Genomic DNA, 22,264 nt, shown 5'->3' with positions numbered 1-22,264 from the left:
CGTTCAATGCAAGTTGTTTAAGATGCTCCCACAAAAAATTCCTTTTTCTTTTTTCTTGTGTCATATACAGTGGACTTTCCAATGCCATACTCCTCACATAATTTTAAGACGAATATGCCTGTATGCATTTTTTGCAGCAATTCCACATTTTGTTTAATGGACTTCTAAACATGGTTTCGCTTTGTAGATCCCTTTTGTAACTCCAGAATTGGAAACTCTTTTCGACATAATCGAAAGTTCAAGCTTAGTTTTTATAAAATTTCTGTAATAATAACAGTCTGCGAAAATTAATAAACTGGGTCAAATTAGAAGGTCAGGGAGCAGCGCAGTCTGCTACATTAATTTAAAATGCCTTAGAATCAGTAATGATAATTTTAGCCTAACTTAATAGCGTGTGTTATACGTTATTGGCTATGTATCACAAGATTGGCAACGAAACCCAAGTGGTTTCACTAAATTTTGTCTTGCTCCTATAGCGTTCTGAATTAAGCCTGAATTGTAATAGTTTAGTTTTTTACTATACCTACGTTTATTTCTTGCACATGCTTCAAACTAATATGAGTCCTGAATAAATAAACTCCCACATATATACTTAAGGCTTTATCTAGGGCTGGCGCTTGAAACCGCCTGGTATCGCCTCTACAGGTCCTAAATTCTGCTGCAAAGCGCTTTTGTAAGTTCTAAATTTTAACCATGCCTAAACTTTGGATCCCAGTGCTTTCCCTAAATCATAAATACTTCTCATCCCTTAATTTTGACACTCGGTGCTTTCCCAAATTCCAAAAATTTCAACTTCCCTAAATTCTGCCGTCCAATACACACATATCTATAGTGCAGGACGGGTTTAAAAATTTTGCTTTTAATTTTTAGCCTATTATTATGTTTTTTTATATGTATGTATATAGGCATAAATAAATGCAACAAAATAAAGAACAAGGTTATAAGGTATTTCTCCCGCCTTCCTAGCATCCCTTCGTGGTATAGTGGTTCTGCATGCTGAGCCGGTATTGTCAGAGGTCCGTGGTTCGATTCCCAGCAAAGGCGTTGTTAATTTTTCATCTTGCCTGCTTCCAGAAAAAAATACCTAATGTCTCTAAAGTGGCGCCCGAACTAAAAGGGTGTTTCATGAGGATTCTCTGCGCCCAGGATTTGGCGATTGGGTCCCCTAAAAACCTCAGTCGCCCTTTCAAAAGGGGAGTATGTAAGGTATTTCTCGTGCCTTCCTAGCATCCCTTCATGGTGTAGTGGTTCTGCATGCTGAGCCGGTATTGTCAGAGGTCCGTGGTTCGATTCCCGGCGAAGGCTCTGTTAATTTTCATTTTGCCTGATTCCGGAAAAAAATACCTAATGTCTCTACCAGGTATAAAATATCAAAGAAAAAAATCTTAAATATACAATGTTCATTAATGTATGTATATGTATATAATATCAATATAAATGTTAGGTTCTGAAGCAATTAGAAAATTTTTAATTACACATACACACACATATATATATACATTTTATAAGCATATATAAAATAAAGCGATTTTTAAATTACTTATATGGTTTGTTGTGGTTTATTTAAATATAGCAAAGCACTCGACGGCTATCTGCCTAAGGGTAAGGATGCCTCTGTAGAGGACTTTCTAAGCAAAACTGGATCGTATATGCGTTATACATGGGGAAAACCACGTAAACGCCCATACAACATGAAAATGGATTGTCTGGTCCGCACTTCTTAAGCAGAAGTATCACCAGAGCCAATAGGCTAAGGAAATTTTCAATTTTGGAGCAAGAGCTCAAAGATCAAATAATGCCAATTAGAATTTTTGAAAGACCTAGTTAGAATTTTGAGGTCTTCTGACTAGGAGATGTGTTGGCCTCGCCAACGTCTTTATTGAAAAAATACATTACATAGCATGTTTTTATATTTACAAAACAAATTATTTTTTGAACATAAATTGAGTTATACAGTGCAACATAGAATGATAGGAAGAACAAAGTAAAGAATCAATATTAAGTATTACAATAATTAAATGATTAATAACATGGCAAATAAAAGTACAAAGATATTACATGATACGATTGAATTTACAAGTACAGATCTAATTCATTGTGATATGAGTATTCCAATATAAGTACAATAATATTATATAATACAATCAATTTATAAGTACAGATCTGATTCATTATGGTATATGTATTCCATAAAACTTGATAACAAAGATCGTCCCTTGTCGTTCTTAATTAGTTGTTTTAGAGTTTCTAAAGTTATATTTTGTTTGAAAATTTCTCTACGTTTTGTTGATACACTGGAACAGTCTATAATCATATGAAGTGCATCTGCGGATTCACTACCACTTTGACACTTGCATGTAGATTCCTTTAGTTTGAATCTGTTAATATAAATCGGAAAGGCTCCGTGATTAGTGATAACTTGATTTAAAAAAAATCACTGAAATGCCGTTTCTCCGAAACATTCGGTAGAAGTGTGAACGTATGTCGTCCTGTTTCTTCATCGCTCCATTGTCTTTGCCATAGATCGAGAGCTTTCATCTTTGTCGTCCTGATGCTATTACTCATAGGGATCTTGCAGTCTAGGTACGTGTTCGAGTAAATCCCTTGTTTGGCTAGCTCGTCGGCTTTTTCATTGCCGGCAGTGCCTTGGTGTCCTCTTATCCAATGAAGCTTTGCTTTTGTAAAAGCCAGTAATTTCTTTATGGCGATAATGTTCTGATTATAGATATTGTATTTATGGATAGACTTTAAAACAGCCTGGCTATCCGAATATATATGCGCAGGACTGGGGTGTGATTTTAACCATAGTAATGCCGACTTTAATGCTAAAGTTTCAGCTTGATATACTGTCTTATCCAGTTTAAACATAAATTGATCGTGACAAACTCCATTCATGAAGGAACAGAAGCCAGCTCCAGTGCCGTCTTCACTTTTTGAACCGTCCGTATAAATTTCTAAACCTTTATTGATTGGAGGCTTGTTGTCCCATCCGAAGACTTGAATATGAGCTGGATGAGAATGCCATTTAGGTACTGGGAATTCAATCTGATCCCGTGAAAGTTCTAAGTCCTCATATTTAAAGTCAGTCCATCCTCGTTTGGTACGTTGGATGATGCTTTCCATGTCCAATTTAAGATCAAGCGGCATAATTCCAGCAATCACTTGAAGAGCTGCAGTAGGGGCAGTCTTATAGCTTTTGGTCATTGCAAGAAGTGCTATGCGTTGTATAGAGTTTGTTTTGTTTCGCATTTTTACCGTAGGTGGGTACCACCAGGCAGGACATGCGTGGTACGCTCTATTGCACGTTTATAAAGTTCTTTCAGAACTGGTTTGGGCATCCCAAGTAATCTAAGAAGATTGTTCATTATTTTACAAACTTTAGATTTAATATAATCTAGATGAGGTAGCCAGGTAAGGCATTCATCTATGACTATTCCAAGATATTGAATGGATTTTTGTTGCTTAATGGTATGATCGTTCATCTTTATTGTCGGTGCTGAATAGGCTGCACCACGCTTTTTGATTGCTATAAACATAGACTTTGACTTTTCGGGAGAGAATTGAAGTTTGCACTTGAGTGCCCATTCTGATAGTTTTTGAAGCGCCAACTTTGCCTTGGTTTGAATTTGCATATGCATAGATCCTGTTACTAGGAGTGAAACGTCGTCCGCATAAGCTTGGATGTGGATTCCATCTTCAAATTCGAGTTTTAAAGCTATATTCATTACTATATTCCAGAATAGTGGTCCAGAGTTGGATCCTTGTACACATCCTTTTTCTTGTTTTATGGAGTATTGAACATTATTTATTTCATAGATTATATGTCTATTATCCAATAAACTTTCAATAACTTTATAAATATTTAGAGGACATCCCAGATTGCGGAGTTCCTGTAGTAGGAACGGCCACCAAATATTGTTGAATGCACTCTTGATATCCAAAGAGATAACATTGGTGTAATTATTATTACGTTGGTTTGCTTCTATTTGTGAGACTATGTCCTTGATGGCATCTGCTGAGCATTTTCCATATTGTTTCCATATTGTTGTGAAGCCATATTGTTGTTCACTTAATTTGGAATTCGATACTAAGAAATAAGTCAATCTGTTAGTGATTAATTTATCATAGACTTTACTCCATGCGTTAAGCAAGCAAATAGGGCGGTAAGCATCAGGAAGCTCACCATTTTTTCCTTCTTTTGAGAATAATACTAATTTCGCTGTCTTCCAGCAGTTAGGAAATATTCCTCGACGGAAGAGTTCATTAAGTAACGCTACTTGTAATTGTGGGTTAGCATAGAAAACTTCAGCTATAATTTCTTTAGGTATATTGTCCATTCCAGGTGCTTTGCCTGGATTGAGGGATTTGATAGCATTTTCCACTTCTGGAATCGTAAACGGAACATCATTTATTGAATTATATGGATTCCTTAAGTTGTTACGAATTGTCGTATGAAACTCCGTGTCTTCGCTGATTATATCTTTAGGAAAGTGGTAATCCATTAGGAAACGTATAGTTTCTTCTATTGTGGAAGTCTTGGTTTTATCTGGTTTGAGTAACGCTTTTAATTGTAGAGGGGATTGCATAGTCCCCTTAGCAATGTCATAGTGTACCCCGAAGGGTGAACTAGGACTTAGACGCTCCAGATATCTTTTCCAGGTTGTTCTTTTGGCTTGCATAAGCTTTCTTTTATAGAGAGCAAGGTCTTTTTCATAGACTTGCTTATAGTGTGCCCTTAGTTCGTCATCATGAATACATTTGTGATAACGCTTTCTCAAAGCGAGGATTCTTTTTCGTAATATTGAGAGTTCCGGGGTCCACCAAGGGACACCTTTGTGTTGAGTTTTAACATATTTTCCCTTGGCGTGGGTTGCCAAGTCACAGTATTCCTGTATTTTCTGAGTCCACTTAATTATAAGTTGATTAAGATCATATCTTTTATCTTTAGGCAAGTAAGATTCCATTGAACCAAAAAAGTGACCAATTTTTGCCTTCAGTAAGAGCCAATCCATTTGTGTAAGTTTATATTTGACTCTTTGAGTTGAGCTAGAATGTTGATACGTAATTTCAAAAGAGATATAACAATGATCACTTAAAGTGATACAGTCCATAACTTTCCAATTATGAATGAAAGACGTGGAAGAGATTGATCTGGAAGCTGTAATATCAATCCAGCTCTTTCCCCTTGTGCAGTTGTAGGTAGGGGGACCATCCGGATCGTTTTCAACAGCCAGTCTATGCATTGTTAAGAATTCTCTAAGTGTGCGTTTTCTGGGATCCTTGAAGGGGGAGCCCCAGAGCACACTTTTCGCGTTTAAGTCGCCAAGGAGAAGAAGATCATGTTGATCGTCAAAGTAACGTTCAGCTAAGTTTAACAGAGTAGTTAAATCTGTTAAGTCCGTTATAGGTTGAGTATAACAGTTAAAAATGGTTATTGTCCTATGTTCAATCTTTAATGTAATAACATTTAAAGTAGAAGAAGCGTAAGTATTCAGAACCGTAAGTCGTGGGTTAACCACCACTGTGGCTGTTTTGGGGTGGTCATTTGGAGAAAAAATGTTTGAGTCGGAAAGCCAGACGGCTTGTCATTGATACAGTATGGTTCTTGAATAAAAATCAAGTCGTATTCAAAGATACAAGTCTTTAGTTGTGCTGTTGCGACATGTGATCTCGCTAAATTAATTTGCAACGCTTTTATATTTTGAATAAGTTCTCTAGCCATAATTGATTTTTCTTCGAAGATCTTCAATTTCTAGCTGTCTGCTAGGACAGTCTTTTGAGAAACTTGAGTGCTGCTCGTCAAGGTGCTTATCACTATTCGCATTTCTTTCTGCACAATGAATACATCTTTGGTAGTTATTGTCACAATTTTTGTGGGAATGTCCCACTTCTCCACAATGTCCACATGCCTCTTCTGTTTGGCATTGTTTAGAAATATGTCGGTATTGGCAGCATTTAAAACACTGCGTTGGTCTGATGTATTCTCTTAAATTGAAACATTCCCAATTAACGCACAGTTTGCGTAACTTAGTAAGTGTTTGAAAACCTCCGGTGAGGTTTCACAAACCCAATGATTTCCGTTCTTATGCTTGATAGGAAATTTAACCTGTAGGCCATCACCATCGATGCCTTCGTTTTGGGCTAAAATGGCTTCCTTAACTTCTTCCTTAGTCAAGTCCCTTGGAATATCATATATTATAATTTTAGGAAGCCTACGTGTAGGACGAACAATTTGTAGGTCCTTTTTAAGTTCTGGTACAGTATTTATTTCATTTTCTAGCGTCTCTATGTCTTCCGCTTTATTGGTCTCTATTAAGAGACCACCTTTTGCCTCATTTTTAAGTCTTTTCACTCCAATGTGGAGCTTTGTGGGATCAATAGTTTTTAAGAGCTTCTTTCTGATGTTGTCTGGTTTATCCCCTTCATTTGTCGGGTATAAAATAGTGACATGTCGTTTATCTGGTTTTCTCCATGTTTTGGATCGATCACGAGCTGGACGTTTAAGTACGTCCGCATAAGAGTCTTTAATGTTTGGCGTTTGATGAATTTGTCCTTCCATGTGTGCCATCTCGACACACTGTTCAGTTAGAAGGTTGAACATCAATTGAAATTGATGTCGAATATCAGCGGCTACTGCCTTGTTTATGCCAGAAGCTTTATTTGTCAATATTGTCTCTAAGGTGGCAATATATGCCTGTCCTTCTTTGAGAATGTCTTTAGAACTCATTTTGATGTAGGTAGAGTTATTCAACGCTTAACTAAATAAGATGCACTGGGTCTGTAGACTGACCTGGTACCCTGGGGTTCACACCAAGTCAGTAAGTAGTAGGCACTTTTGCTCAGGCTTTCGACCCTCCTTGGAGAGGGAGCCCCCCGACCTTGCCAAGGTACCCGAGCACTGGGAAAGCACGAATGAACAGGTGAAACAAATATTCAAAATTATATCAATTTTGCACATTAATATCGCATTTCAATCGCATACAAATCATATTTCTAATCGCTTTCCCCGGGGAGCGTAAACGCCCATACAGCCATTCCGTTCACTGGAATGCGAACTCCGGACCGAACTATCACTGTTTAGCGGCTTTACCACTCAGACGCTAATGAACCTTCTCCTCACATATACATGCATATATATATTATAATATTTACATGTAGAACATATGTTATGGTGAAATACCGAAATCTGGAGAATGTCGACTTTCACCGGTGAATGTTGAACATATAAGAATATATTTCTTCTCCGTAATTCAGTCACGAAAAAAAGCACTTGAGACTTAAAATAAGAACTTAAAACACACAGTACATTGAAAATGAGAAAGGAAAATAATAGAAGTTAAAAACTTACTTAATTATACAGTGCGTTCTAAATGAGAAAATAAAATAATAGTAATAAAAAGCTTACTAAATTATGTGACTCAAATCTTATTTATTGCAACAACTTAAACTATTATGACTTCTTATGAACTCTCTTTTCGACCTACACCAGAGCATATCTGTGATTGTCGACATAACACCGGTGAGGGTCCGAATGTACAAGAATGTAATGCAATATTCGATCTTTCACCGATGTATGTGGTAAATGTTGTCATTCTCCGGTGAAAGTCGATATTCTCCAATTTCGGTGTTTCACGGTAACATATACGCACACATTAAATTATTAAATTATATTTGCATGTCGATAAATTATATTTACAGGTTGATCATTGATAAAAAATTATAAAATATTGTACGGAATTACTTCGCTTCCTAGATTTTTCGTAAGCTTCATCATATTTCTAAAACAGAATCTAAGTGGTGATCCCATTTGCAAGCTGTTTATATATCTTATTTTTTCTGCACTGAATTATATTTAGAGAATTATTTCACATGATTATAGCTGAAAATGCAGTTTTACAAATGAAGAATTTAAAGGCAAGAAGAGAATTAGGTCCTTTTCTAATTATTCTTGAAGCATTTAAATTAAGAAAAACAAATGGCAGATTAATAGAGATCACTGAAATAAAGTGCTCATAGAGGACAGATTAATATGCAAATAAATTTTAGTTTTCATTAAGTAAAACAGAATTCATCTGGCTTCTGTGAGAAAGGAATCAATCCAAGAAACTATTTTTCTATTTTCGCAATCATAATTTTTTAAAAAAATATTCAAAGAATTCATATTCAAACATTGCAGTCTATTATAATCAGTAATAATTACCTAAAATGCAATTTTAATCAATATTAATTCTCATTTTCTCTTTGATAACCCCTCTTTAGAGTTAAATAGCAGTCACAGCATTTTTCGGCTACATTTTCCTTTATAATATGCTTACGTTTTCATTTACAGTTTTTAATACTCTGGGAAAATTTCAGTATGAGAACCCAGAAAATTATTCTTAGTGATGCTAAGATTATTGATCATTGTCATGCCGCTGTGCTTCAAAAGAAATCCTATTGTTTAAAGGTTCATATCCTTAACCTTCCGACGTTCATATCCTGGCCTTAACATTACATTCATATCCTGACCTAAAAATAAAAGCTGCGAGTCAGAATTAAAGGGGTTGCTCATAGGCAACCTTAGTTAAAAAGAAGTTAGAGGAAATGTTAATCAATGCATAATATTATCTTTTGAATTAAACACTAACACACTATTTGATCAAGTTCAAATAGAAAACAGATATTCGGCATTTGATTTGAAAACAGATTAGACTTGCAAACAGATATTCGGCATTTGTAAAGAAAATAAGGATGAATCAATATGAGTTTGTTTTCTGATTGCAAAACCATCTTAAGATACTATCGGATTTAATCTTTAAATTATTCCAATAATATTCAGAATAGTGGGGAGCCACTATTCTTAACTAAAATTCACTAACGCAAATCCTATTTTGGGTTGAAATGATTTTCATTAATTACGTTTTAGAATCTATTAGGTTATTTTTTTATAATACGCCAAGAGGTATTTTTGAAAATGAGCAATGCCTTTTGCCAGGACTCGAACCTGAACCTCTCGAATACGCGCCTAGTGTGCTAACCGTCACACCACAAAGGCATACTGGAAGGAGAGAGAAAATACATTATCCCTTTTAAAGGGCAAATGGAAATTAGGAAACCCGATCGTTAAATCCTGGTTGTGAAGAATCATCGTTCACAACATTTTAGTTCGAGCGCCACTGTAGAGTCATTAGGTTATTTTAAAGGAGCTGTGAAAAATGTGCAAAGGAGTCGCCGGAACTTGAACCTGCACCTCTCGAATACGCGCCGAGTGTGCTACGGTTACACCACGAAGGCATGCAGAAAGGAGGGAGAAAATACCTTATAACGTTAATGAAAAAATACTAAAAATATCTAAAAAGTTAATTTTTTAATTACCTCAGTTTTTGTACTGATAAATGATAAACTATTATAATATGAAAGAACAAAAGGAATAAAATTAATTATTTACTGATATTTGAGAACTCACTTTTTTACATCCTTGTACGAAGTAAGTTGTAAATAATGAGACAGACAGTGAACGAAGTAAGTTGTAAGTAAATCAAACGAAGTAAGTTGTACTTTTGTAAGAAGTGTCGCAGCCATTAAAATTTTCGGGTATCATATTTCAATGAAAATACCCATATATTAACTGCTATCAGATACAATGAACGATGTTTTTGCATGACATCTGTAGGTAAGAACAGAATAAAGGACTCTTTTTCCCAAAACGGTTTGCAAAAAGGATTTAAAATGGATTCAGGACAGATTTTTTTGTGATGTCTAGATGTACGTATGTAAGTATGTAGCTCGCATAAATCAAAAACGAGTAGACTCAAAACGTTGAAATTTTGTATATGATATAACATGTAGTTGTGCACCTACCTTTTTGGTTGGATTCGGCTGCACCAAAAGTGTATAAATAAGCAAATATACCCACTTTGTAACTCAGCTGCGTGAGCTCAGTTTTTTTTAAAAATAATTTTTATATATTGGTAAATTGTGCATGTTTTGCTTTAAAAATGATTGAATTATGTTGTTCTTATCTCCCAGTTAAAGTTCTTATGCCTTTAGTTAATCTGCATGCAATAGTTGTAGAATTATTAGCTATTTAAAAGTTTTTTAAGTGCGGCTAAGCCAATTTTTTTTTACTATAGCTGCCATATTTGTTTGCATTTGAAACTTAGCGAAATAGTGAATTCAGTTTCTGCACTTTTAGTGTCTTTTTGCCAAGTGGGACCCAAAGTAAAAGTTTTGTGCACCGAAAAATCTGCCTTCTTGTCGCTGGCATAACTACTTGTTTTTGCGTAGAAACAATAATTTTAATTGTAAAAATTGTTTTTTTTAATTGTTTTAATTGTATTTGGTGTTTCAAGTCTCTATATTTTGCAATTTTTAATAAAGCTATTTTGAGGTTTTATGTATTTTTGTCTTGTCGCAAAGTGAGAATTGAATTAATTGAAAGAGAAAACTATCTCTAATGAGAGAGGAAATAAGTTTCAATGAAATGCAGAAAAAAAATGTGCGTATAATTTAATATTCCGCGCAAGGGAAGTCGTGGTCTACATATCAGACTTTTTAATGCTGTGCTTACAACAAATCGTTTGAAATAGATTTTGACAAGTAAATATAGCAGTACAAAATTGGGTGTGTTTCATTCACTATATGCGTAAAGTTCTTGATATTATCTATATCCATCACATTTAGGAGCTCACTTTCAGTTATATTAATACCAAATAATTCAGTGAAATACTTAAACCAGCTAATTTAATAAAAAAAATTCACACTTGTATTTTCGTACACTGAAAATTTTCTTATCCGTAATATAAAACACAGCACAAGAAATAAATATTTTGCAAAACAGACAAAATATATATATATATATATATATATAAATATTTAATAAGAATAAATCTTATTATGCAAATTTGAAAGGTAGTTCTGAATATTTTTTAATTGGCTGTTACATTGGCGAATGGCAACTGTGTGATGAAATGACTTGAAAAAGTGGTGGCGCTGTCTGTTACAAAAGTAATAACTAAGTACCAAAATTCGCCACATCGCAAGTCACGACAATACCCCTTTCCTGGCTCCCGGCCACTTTATAGTTGAGAAAAACGGGTCATAGCAGTACAGCAGTAAAGTCGCTGAACGCTGGTAGTTTGACCTGGACTCAATTTTGGGCGAACGGGCTGGCTGCATCGGCGTTATCGTCTTTTCCCCCATACATAACGTGGGTATGAGTCAGTTTTCCTTAGACATTTCTCCAGGAAAGTATCACTGCCCTTACTGAGGTAGTGTGCTATGCCGTAATCAAATAAACCAAGCCAAAAATGTGAAGAAAACGACGAAACTGCGATGCAGCTAGGATATGAACCCTGTTCGAACTACCTGTTTTCACCTATTTTTCCGCTTTGCCTCTGGTGAGCTAAATACAATTTGAAATGAATTGTATTAAGGAACTGGCAGAATTGAAGACTTTTAAGATTATATGACTGAATGTTGCTAAACATGATAGAAGCGGTAAAGCCATGTAAGAAATTATTTGACTTTATATGATATATCTCAAGATTTGTAAGCAATAAAAATAAACAATTCTCCCTGAATAAAACAAAAATCGGCTGCGTTTTCTTTCGATCTAGTTCCTTTCCAGTTTGTAGAATTAATAACTAAATTACGTTTAGACTTTTTAAAGGTTCATGTCGTAACAAGCAAACCTTTTCTTTATGTTTGAACGTAAAGAGCTCTTTGTCCCCGCTAAGGTCTTTGAAATATTAAATTATAAACTGTTAGCTAAAAGTTGATTACGTTCGATTAGTAATTTACTTAAATAAGTGATTAGACGGAAATTATAATTATTTAATCGTCCATGTATGAACTTTTTAAAAGTCGCACAACATATTAAGCAGCAAGTTTTCTGTTTATGCTTCAACCTAAGACAGACAGAAGTCTTTCTTCCCGCAGGGTGTTCATTTTGATTGATGTATTGAGATTACGGTAAAGCACACTATCTGCCTAAGGAAAGGGATGCCTTTGTGGAGGTCTTTCTAAGGGAAACTGGCTCGTATACACATTACACGTGCGGAAAACCACGAGAACGTGCATGCAGCTAGAGGATTCGAACCTCGCCCGAACTGCCAGTCTTCAGCAACTTTTACCGCTCGGCCGCTAGTGGGCCTCTCCTCGCAGGTCGAAAGATCAAGCTTAGAGCGAACAAAGGGAAATTCTGTGTGAGAGAAAGCTAATTGTGCAGCATTTTAATACAGAATTTTTTAAAGACCAGATAAAATACTGCATTAAAAAAATGTTTGATTGGAATGTATTAATTTCTTCTCATTCAAGGCGATTACACTTAATTAACCATTCACTTTTTGTTGGGAATTAACAGAAATATTTCGAAAACTAGATCATTTGGGATACGGTTTATATGCTTTCACTATAAAGAATCAAATTGGAAAAAGGTTAAAAAATCGCGAAGAAAAGTCTCTTTTCTGTGTTATAAGGGCAAAAAAATATCTTTTACTTATATATGCTATTAAAGAAGTGTGTGTCTTAATACAGTGTAAATTGATGGTTTAAAATTCATTTTATCTGGTAGTATCATTTAACTTTTACAGTGAGTGTTATTTTATCCTACGAGTATCACCCATAAGGAAGGTTTCTTTCTAGCAAGTTGTAAAAAAAGTCGATTGCAAAATTTGTGTCGTATTTTTAACTGCCTACCTTCAAAGTGAAAATCTGATCTTTTGCTTTTGTTTATTATTTGAAAGAAAATTACTAAGTAGTAGCATTGTTTTCAAATAATAATTGTGAGGGAAAAAATCAAATAAATATAAATAAAAAAAATTTTGAAAGCATTCAGATTTTACATTACGCCGAAAAGGGCGCTTTTTTAACATTTTGTATGTTACCTTTACTTATTAAATATCATGTTCTTCGCATTTAAACCATAAAATTCAGTTCGTCAGCAATATTGCAAAATAATGTTAAACGGGGCATAGCTTTAGAATTTCCAATACACAGTCTCGCGCTCTGGAGATAAAAATGATTTTTCCTTACAGTCTTGCCGTTGTTCGCTTTGAAATCGTGGAGTTTGTTAATAAAAAATTTGTTAAAGTTTTACAAAATATAAAATCGAGAATTAAACAAATTCTAAATTTCGGCTTCCAAATGCCCATATTTGGGTGGAAATGTTCAGTATTCAAAGTTTGATGACTCTAGGTATTGTTGTTTTATCACAATGCGAGAAACATACAGGAGTTGGACAAAAATATGGAAACACCTTTAAAAAAACATGTTTCTTTGCTTAATATGAGGTAGGAAACCCGTTGGCATCCAAAGCAGCTTGCATGGCGGTGGATAACGAGAACGCACTTTCCGTTCCAATGTAGACCACAAAGGTTCGATAATATTCAGGTCTGGTGACTGTGGTGGCCAGGGGAGATGGGACAACTCATCCTCGTGCTCAGAAAACCAGTCCTGGACAATGTGAGCTGTGTGAACAGGGGCTTTGTCATCTTGGAAGACACCATCACCATCGGGGAACAAAGTTTGTACCATGGGATGAACTTGATCGGCCAAAATGTTCACATAAGTCTTGGCAGTCATGTGCTCTGACACAGTTATCATGGGGCTAGCAGAGAACCACGATATGGCTGCCCAAACCATAACAGAACCCCTGCCATGTTTCACTCTTGGCAACAAGCAGTCTGTATTATAGGCTTGAGATGGCGTTCTTCAGACGTAAACTCGGCCAGAAGTGGGAAACAATGTGAAAGAAGACTCGTCAGACCATATTACTCGCTTCCACTGCTCTGTAGTCCAGGCTTTATGACTTAAACACCACCTTTTCCTGTTACGGGCATTAGCATCACTGATGAGTGGCTTCTCAATTGCAGCACGGCCAGCAATTCCCTGTTTATGAAGCTCCCTTCTAATTGTTTTGGTACTCACAGGGTTTAATAACACAACATTCATTTCAGCAGTAACTTTTGCAGCTGTGGTCTTCTTATTTTTCGTGACAATGGCCCTTAATGATCGTCTGTCACGATCACTCAGGACACACTTTCGTCCGCGCTGTGATTTAGCAGATGATGTTTTTCCGCTTTTCAAATATGCGGAATAAATCTTTGATACAGTACCTCTTGAAACACTAAACACCTCGGCTACCTTGCTTACGGAAGCACCTACCATACGTGCTCCAACACTTTGCCCACGTTCGAAGTCTCTTAACTCTGACATAATGCAATGACAACCTCACATAACTGTACTCCGACAACAACTGAACTGTTTACCACATTTACGAAGTTGTATAGGTGGCGTCAGTAGTCAAAAATGCCAGCGCCACCTACATATTTCATTAAAATCAATCTTTCGTTTCAAACGTGCATTTCACAAGGTGTTTCCATATTTTTGTACATCCACTGTACATAACATTCATGCAGACTCTTCATTAAATATAACACAACGGGGCTCTAATATTCGGCGGCAACAATTTAAAAAGTGAACCGACATTTATAGTGAGCCAACGTAGAATGCTGAAACGAAATTAATAGTCCTTCTGGGCAAATCGCCTCTTTGGAAAAATAAAAATACAATTTATTACAATGATGGGAACGAAAAGCGGAATATTGGGACATTAATTTATTCAGAAATGCTTATAAGGTATTTCTCCCACTTCCCTAGCGTGCCTTCGTGGTGTAATGGTAGTACGCTGGGCCGGTATTCCAGAGGTCCGTGGTTCGATTCCAAGTGAAGGCGGTTGCATATTTTTCATCTTTTCTGCTTCTAATTAACCTAATGACTCTACAAGTGACACCCAAATTAAAAGGGTTGTGGATGAAGATTCTCCACACCCAGGATTTGGCGACTAGGTCCCCTAAAACCCTAGTCACCCTTTCAAAAAGGGGAGTATATAATGTATTTCTCCGACTTTCCTAGCGTTCTTCGGGTGTAGTGGTTCTGCACGTTGGGCCGGTATTCCAGAGATCCGTGGTTCGATTCCCGGCGAAGGCGGTTGTTAATTTTTCATCTCTCTGGCTTCCAAAAAATCCTAATGATTCTACATGCTTTATTAATGTCGCTTTTAATTTAGATGATTTTGTAGAGTAAACCATTAGGCCAAATTTTGTCAAATGCGATGTCCAGGAAGCAGGCAACGAAACAAGATTTATTATTAAAAGCTTCTGCAATTTTTTTCTGCTAAAATTGAGAATTAGTTGTTGAATGTCCTTGACGAAAGCCGAATTGATTATTCTGAATGTTGGAGTGTGATCTGACCTTTCAGGTCAGGTCAGGTCATAACGTTATACTTCAAGTTTTGTACTAATAAAAGTACATTACTTGACCTGTTATATTATCCATTAAAGGCCTTAGAAATGTATTGGTGCTTGTCTCATAAGGATGCATGTAAGTAGTAAAATAGATTCCTGAATCACAGTGTTAATTCGAGATGTTGATTACAAAAGTGACATCTATGCCAGGGATGTAATTTCAATTTACTAACGTAAGTCAGAGGTGCTGGTCACGTGTGCTATTTCCGTGATGTTGATTGGCAGAGTCGAGAGATGCTCAAGATGACATATTTTGCTTTATATTAAAATAAATAATAGACTATTTACAAATCTGATGAATAGAATTGTATTCTAACATTATCAGTAAACTTAGAAAAATATCAGTATGATGATGCTGATGCATGATGATTAAAGAAAAATATAACTTGAATATAGAGGTGTAGCTGCTAATCGGCCAATACAGTTGCAGATAAATAAGGTAATTCCTTCAATAAAAGTTCATTCAAGGTTCAAAAGAATTGAAGTATAGCAAAAATCTTGAGTAAATACTGAATAATAAAATAATAAAATACGATGATGAGTATATACATATGTTACCAACGAACATTGTGATGAATTGTCCTTGGTCTTTTGTACGGCTGTTCTATAATGTAATCGTAATTGCCCATGTTTTTGACGAGATTGGAGGGATGATTTTCGATTTTATTGTAGAATTTATAGACGGTCTTTAGTATTTCTTCGTTAGTTGTGTTAATTTTCATATGTCTATGTAGGACTTCATTTCTTACGAACCACGGAGCACCCAGCATGGTTCTTATGATTTTATTTTGCAATGTTTGCAGAGGCTTTCTGTTCGTGCGTGCTGCTGCTGCCCACTGGCGAACCGTAAAGCATTACAGGACTTATGAGTTGTAAATAGATAATTTTTTTTGTATTTATGCTCAGTTTCGAGTGTCTATTGATTATTGAATATACACTCATAAAAGCTTGCATAGTTTTGGCTTTGGTAGCTTGTGGATGAATTTTAAAATTAAGTTTGGAATCTAGGTTAATGCCAAGATATTTGACTGAGTTATCTGTATTGACCGGTTGATTATTAATGTACAGATGATCGCATACAGGTCTTCTATTAGTGCGTTTGAAGATGATATTAGTACTTTCCTGTGAATTAATTTTAATCTTCCATTTTTGGAGTCAATCTTGGATATTATTAACAGCATTTTGCAATTTGTGTTGAGCATAGGTAAGGTTGATGGATGTAGAAAAGATAGCAGTACTATCAGCATACTGAGCTAACTCAGTACCTGGATAATTTGGGAAATCATTTATATAAATAATGTAGAGATAAGGAGCCAAATTTGCTCCCTGAGGGACGCCAGCATTAATTTTTCTTTTGTTTGAGTAGTCAGAGTTGATTCTAACTTGGAAGTATCTGTTTTGCAGATAATTGAAGATAATGATGATTAGAGCAGGAGGGAAATTGTAGGTAATAAGTTTGAATATAAGGCCAGTATGCCAAACTTTGTCAAATGCTTTTTCCACATCGAGGAAAAGAGCAGCTACTGTTTCCTTTTTATTAAAGGCTTCACTGATCTTTTCAACGATGCGGGAGACTTGGTGAGTGGTGGAGTAATTTTTCCTGAAGCCAAACTGATAAGGAGAAATTATGCTATTATCTTGAGCATATTGTTGCAATCTTTTTTGAATGATTTTTTCAAATAATTTGGAAATAGTAGGTAAAAGAGAAAATGGTGTAACTTGTGGTTAATTTTTTGTCCTTTCCAGGTTTTTTAATGACAATAATAGTAGCAATTTTCCAGACATTAGGGATGTAATTATTCCTCAGGCTGTCATTGAATAAGTTGACAAGAAAGATCATAGCTTTTTTAGGAAGATTCTGTATGGCAGTATTTGAAATTTTGTCATAACCGCTGGCTTTTTTAGGATTTAAATGCTTAATCAGATAGAATACTTCAGAGGGAGTGTTAGGAGGATTAGCTGTGCTCCTATTGGAATTAATAAAGTTATGAACTTGTTCTTTAATGTTGTTGTCTTCCGGATGCGAAAAGTTATTTTTGAATTGTTCTTCATAGACATCTGCAAATTCATTGGCAATATCTACAGGATGATAAATAACTGTGTTGTTGTTCTCAATAGGTCCAATTTTCTGGTTGGTATTTCTTAGTTTTCTGGCTAATTTTCAAATAGAATGATCTGTATGAGATAAGTTTTCTACAGAGTCGTTCCAGCTGTCTTTTTTAAATTCAAAGATAGAATGATCTGTATGAGATAAGTTTTCTACAGAGTCGTTCCAGCTGTCTTTTTTAAATTCAAAGCATAATTTTTTGACTGTGTAGTCACATCTTTTATAATTATTATGATCTCTCTGGTCTCTAGTTCTCTGCCAGATCTTCCTTAATCTGTTCTTGTTTCTAATTTCTTCTACAATATTGATAGGAAGGGAGTAGTCTTTTTTGGATGAATTTCTAGTTGCTTTATTGATGGCATCCAGAATTTTATTGTTAAATTTAGTAGTTGCTTCTTCTATTAAGTCTGGAGTAGTCATTTTAGCTGCAGCAGAGATATTGTTGTATAAGATATTAAACTAGTATATTTAAAGTCAGTCGAGTTTACTTGAGTAGGCTGTGGGGGCATATAATGCTTAATATTATTCAAAATGAACATAATGGGATTATGATCAGAGTCCAGGTCTGTGATATTGATAAGGTCTGGAATTTGAGGGATATTGCAGGTAATAAGTATGTCTATAACATAAGAGATGTAGTTATTATTAGCCGAAATGTGTGTTGGCTCTGTGGTAGCTAGAATATTGATAGGAGAGTTTTGCATATAATTATACAATCTAACTCCATTACTGTTAGTAAGTCTGGAGTGCCATGCTGGGTGTTTGCAATTTAGATCACCTGCAATGATGATAGGGTATCCCAAGTTGGAGATATAGTCAATTTCGGCAGTATTGATAATTTTTTGAGGTGGTTTGTGCACTGAAACAATTAGATATGGAGTATAATTATTGCTTTAGATTAGGCAGGCACAAGCTTCTATTGTAGAAAAATTTGGCAGAAGATATTCAGTATGTTTGACAGAATTTTTTACAATGATAGCTGTACCTCCTCCACTTTTGTGCATTTTATCATTTCTATAGACTCCATAATTTGCAACTTTGAATTTTTTATTGGGCTTGAGATGTTTCATTGAGTAACATCATATCTAGGTTGTTTTCAAACAAAAATTTAGTATTTTGTAAATGCTGCCTTAGTAAACCATCACAATTGTAGAAAATTATCTTGGTGTAGTTTAGTCTATTAAAATTTGAATAATTTTGGAAATCGTTTGTATTAGTCATTATTGATATTTTTGTAGATCCTGAGTGCTTCAAATCCTACAGTCATTTTGTCAGTGACAAATTTAGCATTACAGAAGTCATCATAAAGATCATATATTGAAGCCATGAAAGCTATGAATTTGTCTAGGTTTTCCCCTGTACGTTCATGCCTGTTATTTATATTTTTTCTCGGGATTGTTCCTTTTTGGCATTAGAATTGGAATTTTTGATGGGATTTATTTTATTTTAAACTTCAGTTGCATATGAGTTAGTGTTTTCAGATTGGTTAGCAGTATCACGTGACCTGTCATAACTTTTTTGAGAGTTTTCTGAGGTAGCATTGCTTTGAATATTTTCCATTTCAGAATATTTAATATTTTTTTATTTCTTCATTGTGGTTATCGTTACTATTTAGATTTCCTGGTCTGCGTGGGCAAGAGATAGAGGATGCTAGGTGCGGTCCCAGGCATAGGATACACTTTGCATTATAATTTTGGGTGCCCTTAAAAGAACAGAGATGGGATCTGTGATTTTCAGCACATCTTACAAAGAACAGGCACTATAGTACCATATGATTCCTGCCGCGCCTGAACACAGCGAGGTGTATTATGACACGCTCGCTGTGTATGATTGTATCGTTGACAGTTATAACACCGGGTAGGCCCAGGTTTAGATTTGTATTTAATAATGCGGACCCATAGTCTTATGATTTTTTCGAGGACTATGGGTCCGCATTATTAAATACAAATCTAAACCTGGGCCTACCCAGCGGTACAACTGTCAACGATACAATCATAGTGATAATTTTTCGCGTTTTCACTCTTCTCATTTAAAGCATAGTTGCTGCAGTGGACGATTTTTCACCAAATATAAACAAATATTTCACTTCTTTTCTCATGATTCACTCTTCCACACATGCAGATGCAACTTTTAAGTAATTTAAGGGGCGTTTTTTTAACATTTTGTGTGTTGCCTTTATTTATTAAATATCGTGTTCTTCGCACTTAAACCATAAAATTCAGTTCAACAGCAATATCCAAAATAATTTTAAAATCAGCATATTTTTAGAATTTCCAAAACACAGTCTCGTGTGCTGGAGTGTTTTTTTTTTTTGTTTTTTGTTTTTGTTTTGTTGTTGTTGCCAATTCTCGCTTTGAAATCGTTGAGTTTCTTAATCAAAAAACTCATAAATGTTTTACAAAATATGAAACAGATAATAAAGCAAATTCCAGATTCCCAATTTGGGCTTCCAGTTGCCTATATTCGGATGGAGACGTGCGTTATTCAAAATTGGATGGCACTACGTACCGTTGTTTTATCACAATGCGAGAAACAAGCATACATTTATGCAGATTCTTCACTATTTAATTTCTTTAAATATAATACAGGGCTCTAATATTTGGTGGGAACAATATAAAAAGTGATTCGCCGTTTATAGTGAATAAACGCAAAATATAAAAACGAAACTAACAACCCTTCTTGGCTAACGCCCTTTGGGCTAAAAATGTGTTTATCTGTAGGAATAAGCGCGTTTGAATAGAGTAAGTAAAAAAAAAAGTTAAAAAAAAGTTCAGATTTTAATGATTGCCCAGATGGACTATTTTAAAGTTAATATTTTTTAACAGTAGGAATTATCGATCGAGATGTCCATGGATAACATGGGGACGTTATGTATCTTCTCTATATTTAAAAAATGACAAGGTGTGGAAAGTAATTCTATAAAAGTACTGAATGTTTTTTATTATATATATCATGAACGAAATATGCTTATTTTTTTAAATAAGTCGGATTAAAAAGGGAGGAAAATAATATTTCTCTTAAACAGTTTAGTTTGTTCATGAATAATAGATAGATTAAATATGAAATAAGAATGTCACGTTTGCGAACGGGAACAGACTCGAAATAAATAGAAACGACGCAAAATCTCTTTTCGAGACCAATAGCCCTTTTAAGTAAAAAAAGAGAAAGGTAACTGGGTACAGGACATTTAGTAATTAAAAATTCAACTATTATTAAAAAAAATGTTTTTTGTAGGTAATACTGTATTAAATCTTTTACGATGAAATTGATAAAACTAATAAAGGATGAAATTAAATAAAACTAATAAAGGAATTAGTTATTTTGTGTATTTAAGTATTTTGTTTATTTTATTTATTTTATCGTTGGAAAATTAAAGTTAAAAATGTCTTGGAACATTGCGGTAATAGGTATGATAAAGAACCAGTTCTGATAGGCTTTTCTTGTAAAAGAGCTGGAAGAATTTTAAACTTTTGAAAATATAAGGTTCTAGTTTTTCTTTGTTAAAATGCGTCGAAAAAATTCTGAGATATTTTTTTGACGAGAGAAAATATACAACTTGCTTTTTATAATCGTGGAAAATTGAAGAGAAAAATAAGTGTAAAGTAAGCGTGCATGAAATCTACTAATTCAAAATATTTACTTCGAAATACAGCAGAAATTTTTTTTAAAAAAATAAATTGCGAACAAAGCGTCCAAGGCATTTCAATAGCCGTGGAAGCTGGATCATTAAAAATAATATTAGTAATCTTTTAAAACGATAGCAGTTAAACTGAACGAATATTTAGAAAATCCGCTAATTAAGAAACCGTTGGGCCTATTTTAAGAAAAAATAATTTTCATGACCAAATAACTTGAAATAACCATTTCTCGTTGAAGCGAATTGAAAGGCAAATTTACACTTCGTTAAGATGTTTTGAAAACCTTCAAGGTTCTTCGTATTCAGTCAAATTGTAGGATTTTATGGTAAAATTAACCGGTTATGATTTGAAATTTTACTATTAATCTTTATCAAAATGAAACTTGATGATTATTTAAGTTGATGTTTTGAATGTTTCAGAATTAGAGCTCGCTTACAGTTACATATTATCGCCAGCTCTGCCAGAATTTAATCCGGCTTCAGATATTTTGCTAGCCGACTTTTGAAAAAGCGCGCCGTTATTTACTTAAGTAAACTATTTTGTGTGTAGTATCAGCCTTCTTTACTTGAATTTAAACGCTCAGTTCTATGTTATTTTAAGTACCGGAGGTGGTAGAGTTTCATCTGTACACAAGCAGTGCCTCCTGTTAATTTCCTGTTAATTTCAACAGTTCAATAAAAACGTTATTGCCTTAAAAAAAAAAAAAAAAAAAAAAAAAAAAAAACTTTAAAAAAGACCTTTTTAAGAAACCTTAAAAAAAATTCTGTCATTTGAATTCAAGCTGGAGCGATAACTTATTGTCATTATAATAGGATCTGGGATAGGTCTTACAAGTTTGTTATTGTCTTACAAGTGAAGCTTTTCACATTGAGTTAACATAAGCTTCTATGTAAGTAAAACCCTATGATATTTGTAGGTAAAAATGAAGTCAGCATTTTTGGGAGTGATAGAAATCGAATGGTGTGAGGTATGGAAAAAAAAAAACCCCATATTGAACTTCAAATGAAAATTTTACATTTATAAGGTATTTCTCCCGCCTTCCTAGCGTGCCTTCGTGGTGTAGTGGTTCTGCACGCTGGGCCGGTATTCCAGACGTCTGTGGTTCGATTCCCGGCGAAGGCATTGCTCATTTTTCATCTTGCCTGCTTCCAAAACTGCCTAATGTTTCTACAGTGGCGCCGGAACTAAAAGGGTGTTGGATGAGGATTCTCCACACCCAGGATTTGGCGATT

At 34.8% G+C, this 22,264-nt stretch overlaps 1 long non-coding RNA gene across 8 annotated transcripts in view; it reads right to left on the bottom strand.

The window, feature by feature from the left end:
• LOC146995853 (uncharacterized) overlaps positions 1–22,264 on the bottom strand; it is a 99,257-nt gene that overhangs the window by 6,883 nt on the left and 70,110 nt on the right. The window lies entirely within an intron of this gene.

The sequence above is a fragment of the Stegodyphus dumicola genome, chromosome 8, assembly GCF_044657685.1.
Source record: "Stegodyphus dumicola isolate Sdum_Otavi_A_Nest chromosome 8, ASM4465768v1".
Classification (NCBI taxonomy): Eukaryota; Metazoa; Arthropoda; class Arachnida; order Araneae; family Eresidae; genus Stegodyphus; species Stegodyphus dumicola.
The sequence above is the reverse complement of the archived record's forward strand: the minus strand, read 5'-3'. Positions and strand labels throughout refer to the sequence as shown.